Source organism: Cryptomeria japonica, chromosome 4 (assembly GCF_030272615.1).
Source record: "Cryptomeria japonica chromosome 4, Sugi_1.0, whole genome shotgun sequence".
NCBI lineage: Eukaryota > Viridiplantae > Streptophyta > Pinopsida > Cupressales > Cupressaceae > Cryptomeria > Cryptomeria japonica.
In genome coordinates, this window is record NC_081408.1 from 367,078,249 (window position 1) to 367,100,649 (window position 22,401).

Sequence of the window (22,401 nt, forward strand, 5' to 3'; positions counted from 1 at the left end):
TGTAAAATATTGATATTTGACTTGAATATAATAATGACCACAATCTAAATACATATAAAATATGAGAGTGGCTTTAATGTCTGCACAAATGTGGGGCTTTTTATCAATACAAATCATATTTGTTGTGGTAGTTGGCTTACTATGGTGAAAATAAATTAGCACAGATTTGATATAACATAAAAAACTGGTAAGATTTCGTATTAGTGTCAATCTCACTTGGGTGTTTGATACATTTATTTGGGATGTTATTAATAAATGGATGGAAGCTGAATTTCCATGTGCTTTGAAGAAGAGATGTATATATTGCAGTAGATTCTTCACTATAGCCACTACGAGAGAGAGCAAACATGGAGAAAGATGTGGACAAACATAAAGCCAAATACTATGGCGAGCAATCTTTAACAGTTGTATTTTCCCTATGATTATGCACATAAGTGACTCTTTTGAAAACAAATTTGTTTGTCAGTTATAATGATTGAAAGTTAGTTACTCAGTAATGGCGTTAGTAGATATCAGATATTTCAGATTGTAGAACACTTATTTGTTCCTCATGGAAGGCGGTATTGACGAATCAACGAGTGGTGTTTGAAAAAAGCCCTGATTTAGATCACTATATAGAAGAATTAAGACTTTGTCCCCTCTTCCATACCTTATGAAAGTCTTGGATCTTTATGTGAGAAGCATGTCTGAGTGTGCATGGAGGACAAATTACAGTTGCCTCACTTCAGGTGGTTACAGTATGGTTGGCTTGCAATGAAGAGTAATTATTATAGATGATAAAAGATGGTAGATGATTATGAAATTTGCAAGAGATGTAATGTCTTTTAAGAACAAATGAAAGATTTTGGATCAAAATGAACAAAAAATTTAATGAGGAGACAAAAATTTAGTGAAATATATTCATCTAAGTTCTAAAAGAAAAGCAATGAAAAGGCAAAAGAAACACACAGTTCTGCCATGGATGGTGTGCTTGTTCTGGTAAACCTTGTCATGAACCCTGTCAAGAATGCCCATGGTATCCTCCAATAAAAAGTTTTCCTTATTGAAATCCATTTCTAAGTTCTGCTTGTCATCGAGAATATCGGTACAATAGTGGGTTACACTTTTTTGCCAACTTTGACATTGTAATATTCATTTTCAGCTTCAAAAAAAAAAAAAAAAACTTCAGATTAAACACTTATTACATCTAAACCATAAGATGATTATAGATGATGTGAGCTAGTGATTTGTGTCATTTTGTATGTAGATTCTAAAAATATTTTTTTGATAATTTTTGGAATCAATTTGCTTCCATTTTTCTATCTCCCTCAAAAACAAGTTTTTTTCAAAAAACAACATTTTTAAAGAGTGATACTCACTCTATATAGAATAATTTATTTATTTTTATAATAGAAATGAACTTGATTATTTCGAATTTGGTTTTGTAACATCCATATTTAGTGTTTACAATTGGTTTTGTAACATTATCTTCAATATTTCATATTTTATTAAGATTTGAAGTCGAGTTAACTGTAATTTTGACATATGTCCATTTGATATTACATCACTTGTTGTATATGTAACAAAAATCAATTTATTTATTTTTGTTGGAAAGAAGACTTCAATGCCTAGTGCGTAAATATTTTTCAGAATTTTTTGGGTGACGTTTATTATTTTTCCATAAACATTGAACAAAGAAGTTCATGTTCGGTGAAAACCCTACATTCATAAGAAATAAAATAAAATTATATTAATGAAATTAAATATATTAAAAATTATACTATTTGGAAAGCTTATAATAAGGGCTAAATACTTTAAAAAATAAAACTTCTAAATGAATTCATTTGACCCCCCAAAAGCTAATGTAAAATTGTTTTTTTATCAGCATTTGATAGATGCAAAGGAGACTCCATTGCAAGTATGATTTTGAAGTAGAGAGGTTCTATCCAAGAAATTTTGATCTAAGAGCCTTTGATATAACTCTCTTCAATTAATTACTTTTAATGGGACCTCTTAAAGCTTAAATCATTATATTTTCTTAAAAATGTATGATTTCAACAAAAATCAAGATGTACGAAAAAGTGGGAACCAGCATTGTGAGCTCACCCATATATATATATATATATAAAGAAACCCCAACTTGATAGTTCAAGAAAACGCTTCATAGATTCTATCTTTCGTGCGAGCTTTCGATTTGAACAATGAAGATAACAAGATATATAAGAGAGAGCAACTTACCTCTGGTTTGGAATTGCTTCTTTCCCCAATGATCGCACTCAATTCAATCGATTTCCTCAACAAAACGAAGAACAAGAGCAGAGCAAAACAAAAGGGTTTTGTGTGGGACTATAACCCAAGAAGATGAGTAGAAAAATATAATGCAGGAAATCCAACAAGCCTTCGTTATCATGCGTAGAATTGTTATCCTGTATAATTCTTAAAAACTGTATTTTAAAGAATCGTTCTCATACAATGCAATTGTTATCATGCGTTTATCTTGAGAAGCGTTTTAAAGAACTTGCATGCGAAACGTTTTTTAGAATTGTTTTAAAGAAAAATACAATACAATTCTAGGAATGTTGTTTTATAATTTATTAATTTCATTTCATTAGTAACTAGAGGAATGCGATACAATTTTTTTTTTTTACACTGTTACAAATGGGTGGGTGGCATTGTAGGTTATGCCTCTCGACGTAATTATAAAAAATTCATATCATAACATTAATATAATATAAATAATAATATTAAAATAATTTTAAAAATATATAAAAAGAATAAATAATAATAGTATTATAAGGTTGGGACCTAGCTTGATTGGCGAGAGCTTCTTGTGGTGATGCACGAAGTCACGAGGTCTAGTCTCCCCCCACCCCATGTGGTACTGAAGGGCGTGTCGCGCTAGCGTCACCGGTCATGGTGCTATACCCGATTCCTGTAGTCTAAATAATAATAATAACAACAGTATTATAATAAAAATATAATAATGTAATGTAAACATAATATAAGATAAATAATTATTTTAGTGTAACATAAGCTTATCACTTAGAATTGAATGATGAAGGAGGAATGATACTGCAGAGGTGCGTTGGTAAGCTAGGGCCTATTTTTTGTGTGTTCTTTTGTCATGGCATGGGTAGGGTTGGTTGTGGGTCGCAGGGGGTTGTTGAGTGTGGTTCGTGGTTATTGCATTGTGTTAGGTTGGTTGTTTGCAATTGCGGTGGCTGTGATTTGCAACGTCTAGCAAATTGTCTAATTGGTGTGGGGTTTTGTGTGTTTGGGAGATTGTTGTTAGCAGGGTTTGAAGTATATTTTGCGCCATTGAGGGGGGAGTTCATTTTTCTTGGTTTGGTTTGAAGCGCTTTTTTAGAGAAGTGTTGATTGGTTGGTTGTTCTCTTTTGGCGTTTCTCTTTTGCATGCAAGGGGATTTGAAGTGGGGTTCATGTGTAAGCTCTATGTCTTTTTATTTTTCCTTTGGGAGCCTTGCATGACAATGTCTAGAGGAGTTTTGGGAAATGAGAGCCTCCCCTTCAAGGATGTTGTGTTAGGAGGAAGTATGACTACAATTATGCATGAAAATCCTATTTTTGGCTTGCGCAAGGATGGGATGGGAGTTGATTATTCACAAACTGAGTGATTTAGGCCTATGAAGGTAAATGGGTGTTGTTCTTGTGATCCAACCCAATTTTGTTGAGGAGATTACTAATTTGACTAATCATTCTTTGATCTATAAGTTCACGGGGATTCGGGTGTCTTTTCCCTTTTTGGAATCATGGGCGCACCACACATGGGATCCAAAGGGGAAAATGAAAGTGTTGTTGGCTGCCAATAGTTAATTTTTGGTAATTTTTGTGTGCATGTCAGACAAAAATAAGGATTTTGCAGAGGGGTCTTATTTCTGCAATCAATTTGGCATCTATATTAAGCCTTGGCATGTTGGGTTTAACCCTACAAAAGAACTTTTGTCAAGGGTTCCACTCTAGGTGAGGCTTCCGTGGTTTCCATTGGAGTTTTGAAGAAATTATCTCTTCAATTTAGTTGGGGCAACAAACTATGGTTAAGAAGGTAATCATTTATGTCTATGTTGAAATTGATTTAAGAGTAAGTCTGTTACATGATTCCATGGAAATTCGTCTTGGATCCAACTCATAGATTCAACAATTAGATTATGAAACTCTTCCTTTTCGATGCCACATTTGTCATGAATATGGTCATCTGCAATGAGTGTGTCTGAAATCTAACCATGCAGGGATTGCTAATAATGGGTCTTCATGCCCATTACCTAAGAAGGATAAAGGAAAGGCTCCCATGGTGAACGATAAATAAGAATTTATTTCTATTAAAGCACAAAACAAGAGAATAGGTCAAAAGAGAACCCTTAAAGATATGCAATCTGATGAGGTGTTCAATAGGCTTGATGTCCTAGAGAATTTGGAATAGGTTTTTGAAGTGCTTGCAAGTATGCCTATTGGTGTGGCAGCATAGGGAATGGACCCAGTTGATACTAAGAAGGATGCTACACTTCAATTAGGTACTCAAGATGAAAGTGAATATGTGCATATGGATATAGATAATTATTTGTTGTCTTTTGGTGAGATAGAAGGAAATGGAAGTGAGGAAGTAATTGTTTCTTTAGGTCCTACTAGTTTAGTGATTAGCCTAGAGAAAGAACCTCTAGATGGCAGTAAAAGTAAGGTAACCTCTCCTATATTGGTCTTGCAACAAAAGGTTATTAAAAAAGATACTCCTAACAGACCTCCTGCAATAAAAGTTAGGAAGAAAGATCAAGAAAAGGTAAAGTTAATTGGTGAGACTTTGGTAGAGTTTGGCTTTGCAAATACCATTGATTCTCATTTCTCCCTTTCTCAAAAGTGATTGTTCTTGTTATCACTAAGGTTTGCACCCTAGCTAATCCTAAACTTAGCTAATCTGTGACACATGGGACTACCTCTAGGTTTTGGGTACCCTATTGTGGAAGCAGACGTCCAGAGAGGGTTGGTTCCCTTTCAAATTTATAAAAAAAAAATGATTTTACCTGAGGTAAAGGATAAGAAAATGCTTTTGAAACTGAAATTACTGATTGTTAAGGTGATGCACCAAATTAGTTTTCAGACCTATACCACTATTTTGGACAAACAATATGACCAACAACTTAAACAATAACATACACAACTCAAAATCCATGTGTTATTGCAACATTGTTTCATAACCAGGCTCAATAGGTTAAGGTGGTACTTAGAAGGAAGAAGAAATGTCTTCACAACTCAAACTCTAACCTTAACTGGTTAAACACAAGTTATAACCTATAATAACACATATTTTCTTAATAGAGGCAATAAAATAGGACAGAAAATCAAAGGGAAAACAACTTCACCATAAGAATACATCAACCATTTTAAATAATTTCCACAGTAGACAGTAATGAGAAGGTAAAAAACTTGATTTTTTATTGATCAAAAGAGTGCCTTACAATTATTGTACATGCTTGAAAGTTGAGTTACAATGTTGCTCCTCAACCTGGAAGAGCTCTGAAAGCTACAATGCAAGATGGAAGGAAGAAAAGAACTCTCCAAAAAAAAAAAGAAGAGGAGAATTATAACAAAAGAAATCCAATTACTGCTCCTCAAAATCAGGCACTCGACTGATTGTGAATTTGAAAATCAATTTGTTGGGCGAGCAGGCTGGAAAACTCCACAAAAGAGGGGTTGGAACTGAGGTTTACTAGCTGATAATTGTCTCAAAACTCCCCTTGGGTGATGACTAACCCTTGGGGATATTCAAATCAGGGTTTTGATGGCAGATTTTGTCTCATAATCCCCCTCAAATCTAGCCGACCCCCTTTTTGGATTTGAATGTTTGAGCATGCATTGATGACAAATCTTAATTTGAATTTCAAGTTTGAAACCCCTTGGTTTTACATAATGACTGATTTGAATTTAAAAATCAGCTATTACCAGATAACTTCACTATGACTGCATAAATCATTATCTCTACCAAAGACTGTGATTATACAAGTCGAGTTGATCTATACCCCTAGACATCATAATGTTATTCCTTCATAATCTCCTATGGTCGTATAACCGCAAGACCTTGTCCATTATTTGATGAATGGACTGTATTATGACTATTTCAAGAGTATCATAACTGCTCCTTGCTACTAATAGGTTGATCTCAGAGCTAGATCATTACTGTTTTGTTGAAGATGACTACCTATACTACCCAGAACATTGTCTCAATGATTATTAGAACTACTCGTATATCATCCTTCATAACTGAGAGCTCGTGTATCTTTTGTCTTTTGGAAACTTGACTGCTTCTATGCTCTTCCACTATCACTGTGTCAAATTTTTCTTTGAGTCTTCAACCTATGTGATGACTGTGCTTACAACATTTACTTTGTCTCTTGGATCATTGTAGCTTACTTTTGATGAACCTATTCATTTCACTGTCATCCCTATTTGCAAAAGACAACAGCTTGCGCTCTTTTTTCCCTTGGTTAGGCCAAAATACAATGCTCTATTCTATGACTATCTTTGGACTAGATTGTGATACCTTTGAATCTGTCTTGAATATGTTGTTTTCATATTTCATAGTCATGAATATTATGACTGCTTTGGAGTCCTCTTCCATGCCTATATCTTTAAAACCCTGCTCAGTGTTAGGTGATTGTGATCACTGTGTGCTTGGAATGTAACTACCTTGGTTTTGATTGTTGCTCAATGGTTGTGTCATGATTGTAAACTGCCAAATGCCCCTTCCCATGGTGTGAAATCTCCATGTGTTATATAGCCTTTGTGATTATTTGGCATCTATTGACTATCACTACCTAGCTCACTATTCTGTGACTGAATTTGAGCAACTTTAGACTGTCCCTTGACTGTGTCTTGACCTCAGGGCAGAAAAGTGTCCACCAATCATGGATATAAGTTTTCCCCCTATAGGTGCGTCTCAGACCTTGCAATGATGATTGAATAACTGTGTAGTTGTCACTGGATGCCTTTATGATCTGCTATCTGCTCTAAGATCCTTATCTACTCGTAGGGTATCTTGAAAGCTCTCAATCATTCGTTCACTGTCAATAATATTTTTGACTGCCATAAGGGTTGTTCTAAATGATGTCCGACCTTTTAAAATTCAAGAACTTTCATAAGCTTATATTGCCATGGGTGAGTGATATATTTTGAGACATGACAATACACTACTCCTTTCTGCATTGTGATGTTTTCATGACTTCATTAGTCAAACCTTCCTTGACTGCACTTTTCATGACTAGGATTGTCATCTACAGTATTGGTGAGATGAAATTTGAAGTACCATTACTGCTCTTTCTATGTGCCTATACCAACAAGATGTTCATTATGCCTTTCCTCCTTTTGGCTGCTCTTAAAGCTACTCACTACCCGTAGGGTGCTTTGTGCATTCTTTTAACAGTCATGGGACTGCATTCTTGAGATGTTCTCGAGAACCTTTAAGGTTGCTACTCATTATTGGCTGTGGTACCGGTGTCTCTGATATCATGGTATTTGAGTGCATTCTATATTCACTACAGTCATGATGACCTTCCTCCTATATGTCTTACATGTTGTCCAATGTTTTGTTGTGACTGCGTTTTGGCAGTGATTGAGTCTGCTCTATCGCTCTTTTCCTCTGTTCCAGATCTGATTCGATAGTGAACTCACTATTGGTGCTTTCTTGTTGTAGGTCTCTGCAACTACTCTTGGGCGGTAATCTTTGTTATTATCACTATTATATCTGCTCTTTCTTCTTGACAGTGATCTTCATTTGTTACTCAAGCCTATCCTTGAATGGTCGAGACCAATATGTCACTTTCCATAACTTTTCAATGTTTCTCTTCATCGTTGGAATGATGAGATACTCTTTATTTACTGTGGCTGCATCTATAATCTGAGACTGGAAGCATGCTTTCTATCTCTGTTAAACAGTGCATTACCTCCAATGGAACAACAACACTACCCTTTTGACACTGAATACAATATATATAGCAAGAGAGCTCCCTCTCCATCAAAAGAAGATTTGGTTGAAAATTTGATCCTTCCACAAATGAACAATAAACTCTTTTGAAAGAACAACATGATGCTTTGAAAGTAAGGCAGGGGTGCTATGGAGGGGCTTAAGCTCTATTTTTAAGGAAGAGGCGGTCCCATGGAGATTTTTGGGGGGGCCTACAAGATTATCTGGATTCTGATCCTAATAAATAGAAGCTCCTACTTTTTAGGCTTCCATTTTTAAGCAGGTGAAAAATGGGGTGGGGCTAGAAATTGCCCCACCAGCTTAGGAATTGTATTTGCCACTTGGCAATCAGATAAGAGTTGAGATGAATTTCACCAAACATTTTAGAGGGAAAATAGAAAAAAATGAATTATTTCATTTTTCACTGTTGCTCATGGGACCACTAGCTTCCTTCAATTTAGGAGCTTAAATTTTTAAGCAGAACTGTGTTACACATTTCATGGGACCACCCACTTTAAAAAAATTTCTAAAAATTATTTGCAGCACCCGCTCTATTTTTTAGGAAGCCCCCTTCCATAAGACCCCAACTTAATAAACCCTTTTCATATAACACACAAATATCCATAGCACAACCAAGGCATTTGGGTTGAACTTGAAAACCCTACCTCGTTATGCATCTTGACTGGAAGCTCTCCTTCAAGCCACTATTTTTTCTGAAAACGTGGCCCTTTTCCACCATATGTGAAGCTCCTATTGACAAGAATGTTACTCAAACTGTTGTTCTCGCTATATTTCTACTTCTGAACTTGGAGTTTTCTCCTTTTTATCTGATACCTGACTGAAAGTTCTCCCTTGGCGGGCATAGGAAACAAAATGAGAAGTAGGGCTTCAAAAATCAGTTATTTCCTCTTCATTCACGGGTTAGGGCAAACATTGAACTTTTGAATAATAGAACTTGAATTCTCCATTTTAATCCTAAGAATCCACACAACTCCCTAATCAAAACCAACTTATGGAAAACCTTCTTCACAAATTACAAAAGAAAGCACATTTTGGCATTTTAAGATGACTCCAAAAATTAATGAGATAAACAACGTTTCCCTATTTGTTACCAAGGACAAATCCCACAACTATAAATTTGCCACAAAGATGCCAGCTACCTAAGATTTAAAACCTCCAAATGACTCCAAAAATGCAATTAAGGCATGAGGCCTAAATTGGATAACAATTCTATCTTGGAATGTAAAGGGATTGAAAAACATTTCTAGATAAAAGGTTTATGGTAATGCTAAATAAGGCACCCAAAATTTGGGCTCAAAGTCATTGTCAATGCATTAGGGCTCGGGGCAACTCAGGGGTATAGCTTGCCTTTAGGACGCACGTAAGATTGTGCCTCTTTGGTGGATTTCTAGTATGTCTTCTATATCTATGGTTGTTGTAAGTTGTGAATCTGGTGAGAACTGTTTACTCCCTATGGTGTGGTTTCTCAGACTACCAGAAGTAAATAGAAATTAACAAGTACATGAAATAATAATACAAATGATAACGCATACCAGATGCACCAGTAAAATATATCTTTATTCACAAATGCAATTATTACAGAGAAGAGACCAAAGATGGTTGGCCAAGGATTACAATAGACCCGATTATATTGTACTACTTTCCTTGGCAGTACACACCACATTTAAAGAACCCGACGGTTGCCAAGAGGAACAGAACTGTCAACCAACCGACACATTAACTACCTAAGAGTGACAACCCACTTAATACAAATAATTAATACATTGGTAGATAACAAATATTATCAAACATAACAATAGGCATAATATGCCGACTACAAGAACATCACTTTCACTAATGTTTATGCTCCAACGGATATTGGCGAAAATTTTATTCTTTGGTCTCATAGCAGATATACTTGATCTCATGCCCTTTTCTTCCCCTGGATCATTGCAGGGGATTTTAATACAATCTCAAGTTTGGATGAAAAAAGAGGTGGCAATGCTATGCTTGATCTTTCTATAGAACTTTTAATGGATAATATTGAGTTCTTGAGGGTTGTGGATGTTAAGCCTACTAGTGGATTATTCACTTGGAATAATAAAAGATTTGGAGAGGAAGCTATAGCTGAGAGATTAAATATATCTCTGGTCTCTTGTTATTTGAAGGGTGAAAATTGGGTAATTAGCTCTAAGATTTTAGATTGGAAAGGGTTTTCTCATTGGCCAATCAAATTTAATGCTTCTCACTTTCATGTCTCAAAATATCCTTCCTTTAAGTTTCAACTCATGTGGCTTCAAGATACTTCCCTTCAGGACTATATGATGGTTTGGTAGCAAGAGGGAAAGCCTGCTTATGGCACAATAATGTACGGATTTGTTCAACGACTTCAATTAATCAAATACAAGATAAAAAGGTGAAATAGGCAGTGCTTTGGAAATATTTTAATGGCAAAGGTTAAGGCTCAAGCTTGGGTGGATGCCATTACTCTACAAATCAAATATCAAGCTCTTTTAGAGGATTTGTATAGAGAGGAGTCTATTGCTATGAAAGAACTGGAGGAATGGGAGCTTTGGGAGGAAATTTACTAGAAAAAAAAGTCAAAAATTGATTGGCTCCAAGAAGGGGACAGGAACACAAAGTTCTTCCACAACTTTGTGAAGGATAGAAAACATGGTGATTTTATCACTTATCTCATTTCCTTTGAGGGTGTCCCTCTCTCTTCCTATAGAAAATTTTCTCGGGAGGTCGTTAGATTCTTTGGGGCCTTGTTTGTTGAAAATTACCCTCTTGTCAGTATGGAAGAAGGTTTAGTGCTTGATTGTATTCCTTCTATTGTTTCTATTGAAATGAATGAGAACCTTTGTAGACCTATTTCTCTTAATGAAATTGAAGAAGCGGTATTTGGAATGAGAAAAGGTAAATCCCATGGTCAAGATGGTTTTCCTATAGAATTTTATCAAGAATTTTGGGAGATAAATAAATTTGACCTCTTGCGGGTGGTGGAGGAATCTTTTAGAAAGAAGCAGATGTTGAGGGCTATGAATGCTACTTTCCTATCTCTCGACCCATTGCTTTGTGTAATGTGATTTATAAAATACTCACTAAATTGATTGTAGATAGGCTTAAGCCATGGCTAACTAAATTGATTTATGAGGAGCAGGGAGGTTTTGTAGTCGAGAGACAAATTCTTGATGGGTTTATCATAGCAACAAACGTTATACATTCAATGGCAACTTCTAAGGAAAAGGCTATGTTTATTAAATTATACATGGCCAAATCTTATGATAGAATCAAATAGAGTTTCCTTTGTAAATTTCTTAAAGATTTTGGTTTTAGTAGTGAGTGGATTAATTGGGTGATGAGTTGTATTACTACTTCTTTTTTTGTTTCCATCAATAATGAGAGTATTGAGTTGTTTGGGGCTTCTAGAGGCTTAAGGCAAGGTGATCCTCTATCCCCATACTTGTTTATCAAATCTTGGGTAAGGCAAGGATTTATTCATGGTTGGAACTAGGGTAATGGTTTTCCTCCTTCTTCTCATCTTCAATTTGTAGATGACACGACTCTAATGAGAATTGCAAAAATCCTTGAGGCGACCAACTTAAGAAAGTTCCTGGATATTTATCCAGCTACTTCTAGATAAAATATTAATAAGAATAAGTCATTTATCTTATTTTTTAATATCCCTTTAACTATCCAAGCCAGGATTGCAAGGAAAGGTTTTAAATTAGTGTTCTTCCTTTTGTTTATCTTGGAATTCTTTTATTTGTTCGCCCACTAGCTAGGGGGTTTTGGCAAGACATTTTGGATAAACTCTACAAGAAGGTGAGTCTTTGGACTTATAGATGGCTTTCAACAGTTGGGAGAGTGATTCTCTTCAATCTTGTGGTTCAGGCTATCCCTATATATAGATGTTTTGTGCAGACTGCTCCTGTAAGTTTTATTAAGGAATTTGATGCACTCTCCAGTCAGTTTTTGTGTACTTGTAATTTTCTTTCTTCAAAGTGGGGTTTGGTTAAATGTGACTCTGTTCGTAGGTCAATACAGGAGGGGGGTCTAGGATCATGTTAAGAAGGTATGAATGGTTGAGGTTTGGCTGGTAAGATTTTTTGGAAATGGTGTACCAGTCAAGATCTTGGGCTAAAATTCTCAACATAAAGTATTTGTGAATTGTAGGGATGTTTCAAGATGCAATATGATTGGAAAACGATCTATGACTTGGAATACTCTTAAAAGAGGAGCACATATTGTTAAGCAAGGACTCTTTTGGATTTGTAATAAAGGAGTTGAAGATTTGTTCTAGTATGATTCTTGGGATGGATTTCCTCCCATTCTCTCTCAATTTCCATAGTTGCAGTCTATTTGTGATAGCTTTCTTGAAGATGGTTGAAGTAGAGTCGAGGATTTTAAAGTTATTTCAAGATTGGGATCAGGGGAAGTGGCTAGATGGAAAGAGCCACATGAATGGCCTCCTAGAGGATCAATGGATGCTTGGGAGGAACTGGCTAGGATTTTGGTAGGAAGGATGCGCAATTCTATGAGGAGTCAAGATGTCCTTGCTTGGGGTCTTGAACTAAAGGGAAGATTTATGGTAGCCTCAAGATATATGGAGTTAGACAGATTGACATACGGATTGCGGTTGTTCCTTGTTGAAATCAGGTGTGGAATTGGTTCTCCTAGCCCAAGTATAATTTCTTCTTGTGGTTAGTGGTTCAGAATAGATGCCTTACTTGGGAGAATCTTCAAAAAAGAAGATTTCAAGGACCTCCAGTGTGTTTTTTGTGTAATAATAATGATGAAAGTACTCCACATCTCTTTTTTTAGTGTGTTTTTTTCTAGAAAAAAAATGGCATTTTTGGTGGGGCGCTTGGAAACATGTTTGTGTCCATGTAAATTCTCTATTAGATTTTTGGAGTAGTCTAGGCAGAGCCCCATCTAAAACTTTCTTTCTTTAGGTAGCTTAAGACATTGGCCCCTCCTTTATTTTTAGCAATTGTGGTTAGAAAAAAATCACAAGATTTTTCAAGATAGGTGGATGTTGGTGCAACAAGTGTCGTAGAGAATTGTTAATATGTTGCAAGAAACATTGAAGGCAAAGTGTGATCTCTCTATAAATGTGGATCAAGGTGACATGCCTATTATCCAAAATCTAAACATTTTGAGTGGGGATAATAGAGATCCCCTTTTGTGGAGTCAACAAATCAAGGGTCGACATGTTAAAAAGAAGGTTCAACAAGTTTGTAAGTGGTCTCTTCCACCCCCAGGAGTCCTTAAGATTAATACTAATGGCTCTTCTTGAGGGAATTTGGGACATATAGGAATTGGAGGTATTGGAAGAGATAGTTTGGGAAATGTGATTTTCCTTTTTTTTTGTTTATAAGGGCGAGCTTTCTAGTAACCTTATGGAGGCTTTGGTTGTTTGTTATGCGCTTGAGTGGGGACGTGCTCTTGGTTGGAGCAAGGTCATTTGTGAATCTAACTCTCAAGTTGTTGTGGACATGTTAAATAAGCAAAGATTGGAGGATGTTAATTGGAATTTGGCAATGGTGGTTAGACAGATTCTAAGTTTGAAGAACTTTGTTGAGTCAATTAATTTTTGTTATGCTCCTAAGGAGTGGAATAAGGTGATTGACTATTTGGCAAAGTGAGTTTCTAAGAATATGGTTGGCTAGAATATTGGGGGAAGGGGTGATTTACCCCAAGATTGTGCTCAATCTTTTGATAAGATTTTTAAGGATGATATGGCGGGATAGTTGAGGACCTTTCTGGATCTCCTTTTGAATGGTGCTTCTTGATATTGTTTTGTTATTTCTGATTTAATAAATTTTTACCCCTTTTTCAAAATAAAATCTTATCACTTAGAATTTGGTATAATTATTAAAAAAAACTATTTTGATTAAGGATTATATATATCATTATTTCTACTAAATGATTAAAAAAAAATCAGTAAACAAATTTTACTTGTTTAATATTAATTATGGATAAAAAGATAATGAATTATTTAATCGTACTATGCAGTTGGATAATTCAACCTATGTCAATTTTCTTCTTTATAACTCCATCCCCATCTATTGCATAAAATATTAATATAGTAAAGTAAAGATATTTTACATAATATTTATTACTTATACATTTACAATTTATTTATAATATTAAAATAGGTTGTAAATATATTTAGGTGATCTAAACAATAATATATCCAAGGAAATAATTGAGAATTGTTTGGAATAGTTCTGTCTTACAAAAAGAGGTCAAACGTGACCATGCAATATTGCAATGTGTAGTAGTAGTGCAGTGATATAATAGATAGTACATGTGATCTTGATTGAATTCCATCTGTAACCTTAACTTAATAAGTAACATTAATTGAACCATAACTCAAAACTAACACTAATTGAACCATAACTCATACTTCGATTGCAATTGGTAGAAGCTAATCTCCACACAAAATGGCACTCCAACAAACCTCCCAAATTTGTAAAACACAACATTTTTCGTCAATTTTTTTGTGGTTTAACAATAATGGGGTTACAAAGCAAGAAGGTTTAACTCCTAAAATTTTGCAAAAATCTATTGTGTTTTGCAATTTTTGAAAATTGTACAGTGTGTTGTTTTGTGTGGAGTTTAGCCACTTCCATTAAAATTTTAGATGAACCCTACCACTAATACAACTTTATTCTTAACTAAAAACTAACTCTAATTTGATCGTAACCATAACTTTTATTCAAACACTAGTTCTAATTGAACACTAACCATAAATTTTAAAACTAACATTAATTGTAACTTAAAATGTGATCCTACTCTAATTCTTAATAAAATCCTAACCCTATATTAAGTTATCTCTCAATATACTTCACATATATTTCTTTAAAGATATTTATACCAGTAAATAGACTTTTGCAAGATTAAAAAGATGGTCCTTGATATCAATAGAAAGCAAATGTGATTGGTTTTCTACTACCCTATTACATAAATGGATGGAGGCTTTTGTAGAAGTAGATACGAAATTATGAATTATTTTTCCTTACCCATAGAAGGCCCAAATTTTCGCATGATTGGTTTTCCCACCAAACTTTTATCGAATTAAAAATAAATTGGAGTCTTTCCAACAATCATGGACAAAAAAATTTGTTGTTCATCATCTTCCTAGTGAGATTTGTAACAAATTGGAGAATATTTCTTCACATTTTGGCTGGAAACTTTCTCTATGTGAATTCTTCCAAGGATTGGTAGAATCCTTGTTAGTTCCTGCCTGCAGGGACTATAGCTGAGGCCTCAGTTAGTGATTAATGCTATGCTCATGAACCAATCAAAAATCATTGTTCTCAAATATTTTTACATTTACTAATGTTCAGCACCCGTGAACTTGCTTATTAGTTAAGCAAAATATTATGGATAAATTTTATGGCGTTTAACTATTGGTGTTGTTTGCGGTGTGCAGGGCTTCGCACAGTTCTCAACAGGAGAGAACGCACGACTCCAGAAGTAGGTGCAGGGCCGCCAAAATGGAACTTTGACAGAGCGCATAGAAAAACATGGATGACAAAAAGTGATTGCGGAGTGAAAGTAACAGTTGGCAAAATTACAAGACAAATTGCAGAGTATGGATTCGAATCACCTAGCTGTCGATAAGGGTTTTCATTCGGAAATGACGTGTTAGCTCACAGGCCTGGTATGATGGTTTCTGCTATGGATTTGTAGTCGCATTACTAAAATTTTCATCTCTGCTAAACTTTATTTCAGTTTTGCATATAGAAATGATGATATGATTGAGCTTTCCATTTTTTAAGGCTGCCAGCGGAGCATGGATACATGGCGATTAGGGTTTCAGTTTTGGCATTATTAAATTCCATAGGCTGCGATTATTATATTTTTTGGGAGCCTTAAATTTTGCCCTTGTTTGTGAACAATCAGCAGCCCTGTGATCTGCAATTTCTATTGTCATTACCTAGAGAATTGCAGTGATTTGCTAGGCGTTGGAGAATTTTTATGGTTTATGTGGAGGATTAGTTTATTGCCATCTTATCTTGTTTTGGGAATTGCTCATCTTCCTCTCCTGCTAAATTGTTATGGCAATTGGTCCGTGTGTTCTGATATTTTCATCATTGCCATCCATTAGACAGCCAAAACAATGCTTAATCCGAAAGTCTTCACTCCATTATTTTGTTTTACTCACTATAGACTGAAAGTCTGCAAGTCCATCCCCCAAAAGTGTCTTTAATTAGAATGCATCTATCATTGTATCCTCTGATTCTTTGCTTCATTTTCCAAAATTCACGAAGCCTCTAAAAGAATATGCGAAAAAATAAGGATTAAGAATCTGTGCTTCACCCTATTCCTTTTTAACGATTTTCAGTTGATTTGCTGAAATGTGTGCAGGAAACACAACTATATTGCTGTACGCATAAGGTTCCTGTATGTGGAGATTGCATCTGCTTTCCTGAACACAGTGCTTGTGAGGTGATCTCAGTTCATAATCTCAATTTTTTGGGTTTCTTGTCTTGGAAAATAATATATAGAGATATTCAGTACTCGTTCTCTGTTACCATTTAAACCCAAATTTGAGATTTGATAAATATAACCTAAACTACATGCAGTCACCATTGAGTATCCTCTGTTCGTTTCTGTAATACAATGCATAATTTAGGGGTGTGGGTTTGTTTCTGGCTTTCTCCCGGAGACATTCTTAAGATGTTATGTATTATTGTATATGGGTGGATAATAGGTGACGACATATGCAGAGTGGATGGTTGATTCCAGTTGCAGTTTCCTACCAAAATGTAGCTTTTGCTTGCAGATACTGACTCATTCAAGTCGCTCTGTCACTCAGCTCGGCTGCTTACGTATGTTTTTCCTTGAACTTCACTAAGGTTGATTTTACACGAATGAGATTATTTATTAGCATAGGACAAGGCTAATCCTGGAAGGATTGTGCTCAGATGTTTTGCATAATTCGTGCTTGCTTCTACTTTTGAAAGGATCTTCATCTCCAACTGGTTACACATGTCCTTCATGCAAATCACAAGTAAGCTTCTATGTCTGCTTGTGTCTTTTGCTGCTAATATACTAGCACCCAGTTTAGTTTGTTTCAGAGCAAATGATACAGAGCTCTGTTTTGGTTTGAATTCTTGCGAAGAAAAATGTGTTCTATTTTAGCTCAATGCATGAACCATTTTAGTTTCAATAAAGTGTATGTTGTTGTCTTCAGTCTTAGATCAATAAGCTAGAAAGTTAGGAAGACATGTTTGTGTTTGTCATTTTCACACTAAAGCATTCTTTTTGGAAACTGTAATTAATAGTAAAGCCAAGTAAGTCAAGATTAATTTATAAAATATTATATTCTTGCATATTGCATGAAGATTTTGGATCTAAATTGGTAATAGCACTTCGGGTTTAGTTCAACTACTATTTTAATCCAGGCTCCCATTCAACAATAGAGTTCTTGCAAACTGTTACATCTAGCACAGAGTATGGTCATTTTTCTGATAGTATGAAATTTTCTTTGTAGATATGGTTCTTCCCTTGCCTATCAATTGGAGGAATTATTTGCGAAGGTATCGACTGCACACATCAGTCTCACAGATCTATTATCTCTGATCTGCATATGCTTGATTTTATGTTTCTCAATTACATAATGTTGCTGAACCAAATCATTCAGATCCACATATTTGAAATATATAAAATTAGATCTTTTCGAGATCATATTATCATCACACAGAGAAACTAGTGAAAATAAATGCATTGCAGTGGCATCTGAGATAATTGCATGCATTTTATTAATCAAAAACGATTCTTTTCTTGCAGAGCCATATTTTTATGTTGGACAAGAATTCTCTATTGCCATTAGCTTCTGAACTATTATCAAATTTCTCTGAGCAAGGATTCTCACAGCCACGTTCTGAGATTCAATCAACAGTTTTTAGTTTGTCATCACCTCTTGCTGAAATGTACACAGATCCGAAGAGTCAAAAGGCACAGCAGAGCTATATTCCTAAAGATCAAAATGTATTAGAGAGTGGGGAAACATTTAAATCACCAAGAAAGACGATAAATATTGAAACTCCAAAGTCTTGTTCACCTGAGATTGATAAGCTTTTTGTACATTCCCATGTCATGGACGTAGAATAACTGATTTCTATTTTAACTAATCTTCATATTGTTAATTTTGCAAGGTCCTGAATGCAAAAGCTGAGAACAGCCAGCAAATCCGGGAAAGGATCAATAGCAAGCAAGGCCACTGACACAAAAATGAAATCACACAATTTATTACCATTGTACTAGTTTTGCAGTTTTGCACAACATCGTTAATAGGCAGCCGACATTTGGCAAACATATGTAAATATATATCTCTTTCTTTCACTCTGTATTGTTGTGCTGATGTTAAACCGGTTGACAATGTGATACGTCTCTTCTCGTCTCTTCTCTCCCCATGACTTTGATAATTGAATTTATAATTATCTGAAATATGTTGTTGATTAAATCAAAACAATAATAATAAAATAGATTTCATCTTGCTATTGCGTTGCCACAAAAAACAATCACATTTCCTACTGCCTGTGCTTGGCAGGAACTACGCTGCTTGCAGCTCTTGTTTTTATAGATTCCCTTTGACAAGAAAAAAATTTTGTTCTATTTTTTAGTGAAGGAACTCCTCTCGTTCGTTTCTTACCCTCCATATGAATTACACTTAAAATATTTGCTTTTCAGTCATTTTTGAGAAATGAATTCCACTCCATTATAAAAAATCATGAGTGATTACCAAATTTTAAAACTAATTACACCGAGAGGCGTATTAGGCTCACAAACAAATCTGTAAGATTCTCCGTTGATAAATTTTCCATCCTCCACCAGATAAGATTAGACAATAAATAGTATCAATAGTTGCATGTTTATTTGCATTCACAATATATTGTGAAGAAAATAAATTTATATACCATTTGTGGTTTTTTATTAAATAGTATCAATATTTGCATTCACAATATATTGTGAAGAAAATAAATTTATATACCATTTGTGGTTTTTTATTAATTGGTTGTTTTGTTTTGTGTCTGTTTTTTCTATAATTCAGATCTTATTGAAATAATTTTGACAACATTAAAAGAATATCAAGTTGATTTGAGGTAAGGCTTAGTTATGATTATGGTTTGAATATTATTAGGGTTGATATTAGAAAGGCTTAGTTATGATTATGGTTTGAATATTATTAGGGTTGATATTAGATTAGTAAGGTTAGGGTTAGTGTAGTGTTAGATTAGGGTTCAATAAAAGTTAGAGCTAGGGTTCAATTAGGGTTACGGTAAAACTATGGTTATAAGAAAAGTGTTTGACTTAGGGTTAAATTATGGTTAGGGTTTATATAGGGTGAAGGTTAGAGATTAATTATGGTTAAGATTAATGTTAGATTAGGGTTTAAACAAGGTTAGTATCATGGGTAAATTAGGGTTAGATTCAATGTTAAATTAGGGTTGATGTTAGGTTTAGAATTGGAATTAAAGATAGGGTTATAGTTAAGGATGAATTAGCATTAGTATCAATGTTAATGTATTGAACTTTTTCACATCAATCTCATTACAATCAACTCTTTACTATTATTTTTTAATATTAAACATTTTTAAATTTGATATCTCTCGACGTACTTTACTTAGATTTTTTAAAATATAGATATGCTAATACTTAACATGCCTCTAGATCTAGTTAATATCAATAAGATTTTAAATAGATAGGAATATTATTATATCTCCATATTATAATGCAAAATAAATTCAAGTTAGTCATCAAATACTATTATAAAGTGTGAGGAGTATCGACTATCTTGGATCTCACCCATCAACTTCCTACCATAAATGAACCCTCAATAATTTAAGTATATAAGAACTATTATGAAGCTTTACTATGGAAAGAATTTGCAATTCTCAATCAATCTATTATAGTTGAACCATACTTGGGAAAGTTTGTTGTCTTTAAAATATCTTTAAAGAGTTATATAATACAAAACGGGTTAGTTTTAAGTTAAAATGATATATCATAGCCAAGTGTTAGTTGTGGCTACTATGGGATAAATTAATTGCATTTAATTCTACATTTTTGTCTCCAACTTAGTAGGTTTAAAGTCATTTAATTTTTAGTTATGCTAGAACTTACATAGGTGTTTATTAGCTAGAGAAATTATAAGTCTTAATTAATCTATTTCTATCACTCAAGCATAGGAAATTTAAAGAATTTTGAAAATACTGATTTTAAAATATAATATGTTACTAGTTATGAAATTAAGTTTTATTCTTGCCAATGCCTTTGTCAAGGTTTCGCTTCAATTGCTAGATTAATACCTAGAAGTAATAGCTACTCATGACAACGTTTTTGGATCCTTCTAATTTTAAAATGTATTTTTGATAATAAGAATTTGATAGGTATCTCAAAAAATCAAAATATGGAATTAACCTTGTCAAAGAGAAATCAAAATGTTATCAAAATGTTACAGTTAGATTTGATGGCAAAAGAGATAATGAAAGAAAACAAAATTTGAAGGTTTGTTTGATTGCTAATATAAATTAGAAAAGGAATTATACTTTGGGAACAAGATTTAAGAAGGCCTCATGATGTGTCTCAAGTGAGTGTTCCTTCCACGACACTATGTACTTTCTCTACACCTTTGATGTTCCTGGTTCTTCGTCATGCAGTTCTTGTTGGCCGTTCTTTTTAGTGTACTTGTCCCTCTCCCTTTTCATCATTATGGTGAGGTTTGTCCTATTGTTCTAATGCTTCATTGGTTCAATTGATCAGCTCTTCAGGCTTTGGTGTTTCATGCCATCTGTATCTTGAATTCAGTTGTTTGTCTTTATTTTCCATCGGATTCGAGTAGTATCATTTGAGGGCACTCATGCACAGTACAGTCTTCTCTACTTGGTCATGTTCTATTTCAATGAAGGTTCTTCAGATCAACAATTACTCTTTGACAGTGTTTGCGACTATTTCATGCTTCAGTGGTGTTCTTCATGATCTTCCTTTGTTCCTATTTTTTGGGACATTCTCTTGTTTGGAGGCTTCTTCTGACCTTCACTAGTCTTCATTTCTTTTTGGAGTAGAGTTTTTTTCCCATGTGATTTTCTCTATTTATCCACCTTACAAAGACTCTTTTGTACTTGGGTACCTCATCAGGCCTAGTTGTCGGGACCCATTGTTACTTTCATGTTGTTTTAGTCCTTGGTTTTTAGCTACTCCCTAAGTTCATCTTAAGGGGGGTGTTAGAGTTATCTTTTATTAGCTAATAATTATTTATTTAATTATTAGTCTATTATACTCTATGCTTAAGCTAAACTTAGGAATCTTATAATTCTTCAAGGTTTTCACCTTTAGGGTTTCGAGTATCCTCTTATAAGGATTCTCTCTTTGTATTTTCATAACAACTGTAATTATTGAATTGCATTCTTGTTGCACAATCAATATGACTCCTCTTTTCTGGATCTCTGAATTCTGGCCTACATAGCTTTTTTGCTTCTCTCCTTTTGTGACAGGTTTGCATGCAGGTGATCTTTGGGAGCTATAGAGTTGATTTTTCCTCAACTCCAATAGGTTTTGGATTGTTGAGAGATAATAAAAGTAAGTGATTCTCTAATACTTTAATTTCAATTCAACTCATTTCATGATGTAGCATAATAAATTATATTCTTTTATAATTTCAAACTCACTTTGAACCCGATTTGGTGGTTGTGCCTAATGTGTACGGGTTTGTGTCTAATTATACTTAGTTTTAGGATTGTTTTCGTTTACATGGTGCAATCCCCTAAGTATAATCTTTTTCTTGGCCCAAACTGTCAGAACTAGTGTGCCCAACACCCCTATCCTAGAATAGGGTTCCCAACACCCCAATTTAAGTAGTTTGGCCCCAAATTTGAATTACAAATGTCATCTTTGCAAGTAGCAGGAAATTTCCCTTCAATATTGGGCTTCCCCAAATACTAAATTCCAAAAGGTGTAAATTGCATTTAAATACAATTACCTCTGTTATTTCAAATATTAACTATAAAGGACCTTCGTGATTTAATTCCTATTGATCACACTCAAGGAATTTGAGCACAAATATGTAATCAAGAAGACAAGAATTTGATTCTACATCTTTGTTTGAGAAATCATGATCAATTATGATGTCTTCTTCCATGAAGAAGGTGTGTATTAACATCATTAAAGAAACATCAAGCCTTTTTGAGACTTTAAGACAATGGTTTCATGTCTAAGGTAATATTTGTCAACTCGAGAATTTGCATTAAGGTTTTGGCCTCTTTCCTTCCCGAGGAAAAGCTCTCTTTCAATCAAACGTTGTTATAATGTAGGTGGGAACACCAACATGAGGTTTCACTTAGGCAAGCCCCTATATTACACAATATTGTTTTTCACTTTTGTGTGTGTACATTCAGCTATGACAACAAAGAGTTCTACCAATATGCAGAGAAGAA

At 34.4% G+C, this 22,401-nt stretch overlaps 1 long non-coding RNA gene across 5 annotated transcripts; it reads left to right on the plus strand.

The window, feature by feature from the left end:
- The first annotated feature begins 15,027 nt into the window (after positions 1 to 15,027).
- Positions 15,028 to 18,310, plus strand: LOC131047107 (uncharacterized). 5 transcript variants are annotated; one of them, XR_009372328.1, is made up of 6 exons: positions 15,028 to 15,229; positions 15,393 to 15,623; positions 16,331 to 16,411; positions 16,677 to 16,976; positions 17,460 to 17,505; positions 17,756 to 18,310. It is a non-coding gene; the product is annotated as an uncharacterized LOC131047107 (long non-coding RNA). The 5 variants fall into 5 exon arrangements; XR_009372329.1 differs by lacking the exon at positions 15,028 to 15,229 and adding an exon at positions 15,309 to 15,327; XR_009372327.1 differs by lacking the exon at positions 15,028 to 15,229 and having other exon boundaries at positions 15,334 to 15,623; positions 16,677 to 16,794; positions 16,891 to 16,976.
- The last annotated feature ends 4,091 nt before the right edge of the window (positions 18,311 to 22,401 follow it).